Raw genomic sequence first — 3,784 nt, forward strand, 5'->3', positions numbered from 1 at the left:
CAAAACCTCCTCGTGAAGTAATTATCTGTAATCCGTTCTCAAGTATTCTTTCTCAGTAACCCTGTAAGAGATGCAAAGAGAGATGTCATAATTTCCCTTCCACAACTGCCACACGGTCCTCTTTGAAACTGGTTCCAATAATGAGTCCTTTAAAAGAGAAAATGGGCCATTTTAACTTTTGAAAACTAAATAGGAATCTTAAGACAAGAAAAGGTGCCTAACGTTTAGCAGGTGGTAAAATGAGGAGGGTCAAATGAGTTTCACAAAATATCGTTAGAAGTGCTACCAGAAATAACAAAGCCAGCAAAAATATTTAAGCTTCTATTGGTATTAGAGATGTTGGCAATATACATCATTAGCTGTCATGAGGAAACACTATAGAATTCAAAAATTTCTAAAATCATCTTTGTAAAAGCATAGAAGAAATTCACGAAAAAAGCGTTGAAGGTGAAAATCAAAGGTGACCAATGTTGGTGACGTTTTTAGTTAAATATTTGAAATAACTGACAATGAAATAGCAGTAAATTGTTTGTGTACTCCAGAACAAACACCTTTTAAATGGTAATTTGAATGTGTTTCCTAGTGCCTTCAAAGTAAAGAAAAGGAAATATTTTCCATGAGAAGTCACCAGAAAAGGCTGACAACAATGATTAGGTAATATCTTTCTGCCATTTAGCAGCATGGAAATTACAAGGAGCCATTTAATCCCTCAGATTGTTTAACTCTGACATTTTTGATGCATAGTACAAGAGATTTAACTATCAGCCAGAAGACAAAAAAGATTAACATGACATTTGTACTGCAAATCACTATCATGCTCCATTTGCCAGAATCTTCCCTAACGGCTGATACTCAGCATTTCTGAGTAAGGAATAAGTTAGTCAATCAATAAGAAGCAAACTCAGTTACTACTAAGTGTGCCCATGTAGTGTCTATTAAAGCATGCAATGATTCATTTAATAAGCAATGTCTTGGCTGCCTGCTCCAGACCAGGCGTTGTTACACAATGAGATTACTGAGAGGAAAAGACCAGGACTGCAGAAGTTAGCTACACAGCAAACAAACAGACATGACAAAGGAAAGCCGTGGGAGCATGTTGAAAAGGCTCCGAAGTCGACTTGTGGGGCTCACGGGAGACTAGGCAGAGGTGCATGCTGGGAAGGCATGCTCTAAGGTATTTTTTCTGTCTCATATCATTTTACCAAAAAAAGAAAAGGAAGACTTGAGAATGGATTACAGATAATTTCCTCACAAGCAACTTTAAAAAAATCTATGTAAAATGCTTTCAATTAAAACTGTAAAATATCAACTATAACAACAAAGATGAGATATTTAATACAACCTAACCTTTGTAGAACCCTGAATTCAGTCCTTGTTGAGAGTCTGGTTCTAGGAAGACTGTTTCAAAACCATCTTACCATGGTAATCTTGTGATAACATATCAATATTTTCCCACTTAATTTTGTGGTAGGAATACTAATTAATGAACAGAATTTGATAATTTAAACTTGCATATAAGAGAAAGAGCTTATTGGGAAAAGCGGGGGGAAATGGAGGGATAGTCCAGCTTCAGAGATGAAAAAGTGTTTGTCGGAGCAGAGTGTATTCTAAGAGCTGCATACGAGGACTTGGGTGTGACAGGATTAGTGGTATAGGCATGGGGGTATGAAGAAGTAGGCTGGGCCGGATAATGGAATGTCATGTTTGATAAACAGTATAGGTTTCGGGGCCAGCCCAGTGGTAGTAATTGTTAAATTCAGCAGCCCGGGGTTCGCTGGTCCGGATCCTGGGCACAGAACTAGCACTGCTCGTCAAGCCATGCCGAGGTGGTGACCCACATGGAAGAACTAGAAAGACCTACGACGAGGATATACAACTATGTACGGGGGTTTGGGGAGAAAAAAATAAAAAGGAAGATTGGCAACAGATGTCAGCTCAGAGCCAATGTTCCTCACCAAAAAGCATACCAAAAAAAAAGTATAGGTTTCATATCAGGTTAAAGGAGAGCTATTGAAGAATTTAGAGTTGATGTCTATTAAGAGCACATTAAGACTGAAAAGATTACTCAGATAAGCAGGCAAAGTTTGTATTGAAGAGGAGTAGGATTAGCATGAAGTCACTAGTGGTAAGTGATAGAAAACATGGCCCCAATTCTTCATCCTTTCCTGTCTCTATCCTTGCAGTGTGGCTTTGCAGCAACTTTCATCAAGAGACAAAGTCTCTTTCTCCACTCCCAGAATATGAGCTAGCTCTGTGACATTCTGTGGCCAAAGTGAGCATGTGCCGGTTCTGAGCCTGAGTCTGTCTATCTCCATTCTCTCAGAACTGCCTTTTCTGCCCTGAGAACAAGCCCAGCTTGTGAGGGATGAGACACCATGTAGAAGAAGCCCAGTTGTTTTAGCTAAGATCATCTTAGATCAGCTTAGAACCAGATCCCCGCAACACATATGAGAAACCCCAAAGTCAACACTGCCTGCCCAACCACAGCGGCCAGCAGACAGAGGTGTGAGCCCGGTCAAGACGAGCAGAATCTCCCAGCTGACCCACAGACTTGGAGCACTAATTGAGGCGTAATGCTTTATGCTGCTGTGTTTGGGGGTTGTGTATTACACAGCAGTGGGTAACTGACATGTCACTCTAACAAATCTTCCCTTGATGCGTTACCACTGGACACAATAACAGGAAACCTCACTTCCAATTGAAAATCAACTTTAATACAAGATACAAACTTTTTGTTAAAGTCTTCCTTCTGTAACATGTTCAGGCATTACTGGGGGTCCTAATTATCACTACGGCCTACCCTCATCAACACGATAGGCTTCTTTTTGGAGCATTGTCTCGTCCAGCTCTTTCCCCTTTTTACTTTCAGTGGGCTCTCTCTGAAGTGCTGCTGTGTAACCTCAGTGCTTCGTGGAATCTATCTGAAGATTCTTAAGCTAAGTTGCTAAAAATTCAGTTTATTAGACCTCCCAGGAGGGATATCATTTGAAAAGATGGTAAAGCTTACCACTTATATTTTATTCACTGCATCGAACACAGTTCTTGGCACACAGTAGGAGCAGAAAAATTTTTGTTAGTAAATTAGTGGACCTCTCGTTCTCCTCTCTGATAAAACTGCTCTCCACTTTCAAATCTGTTTCTAGTCTCTATGCCCCTCCCTAAATGTATAAACATCATTCTCCTTTACTTGGCTTGCCTTGTGAGTCTTTCTATAGGCCCATAATACACTCTTTCCATGGTGTACAAACTAACACCCTACTATTTACCCCTACAGAGGTTAAAATCCTGCCACGTATTATTATGTGACACTGGGAAAATTGCTTAACCTCTCTGTGCCCCAGTTTTCTTATTACAAACTGGTAGTAACAATAATATGTATATTATTATAAATTAAATTTTTACAATAATAGTAAATATATTTATACACTTAAAGTGCTTAGAAAGAAGTCTTGGCACAGAGTAAGTACTCGAGATGCTAGCCATTTTTTTAGCCTGCTTATCTTCATCCAAGGATGATCCCAATTGTTCATTTTCACCCCTCTTCTGTCCAGGCTGCAGTTCACACGTGGAAAAGTCTCATGTCTCTACCAATTAAATGTCCTATGTTGTGGCTTCATTCTCTTTTGAGCTCTCAGTATCCAGAAATATCTACATTTACTTCAAATAGTTTCTGCTGTCCTTGGAGATTCCAAACTGAACTCCATCCCTTGTATGCTCAGCAATGGATTCTACGTGCTTATGACGGGTGTGCGCCATTCCTTCAGCCAGAGGCCCAGAGCGTAGT

Source organism: Equus asinus, chromosome 22 (genome assembly GCF_041296235.1).
Source record: "Equus asinus isolate D_3611 breed Donkey chromosome 22, EquAss-T2T_v2, whole genome shotgun sequence".
Lineage (NCBI taxonomy): Eukaryota > Metazoa > Chordata > Mammalia > Perissodactyla > Equidae > Equus > Equus asinus.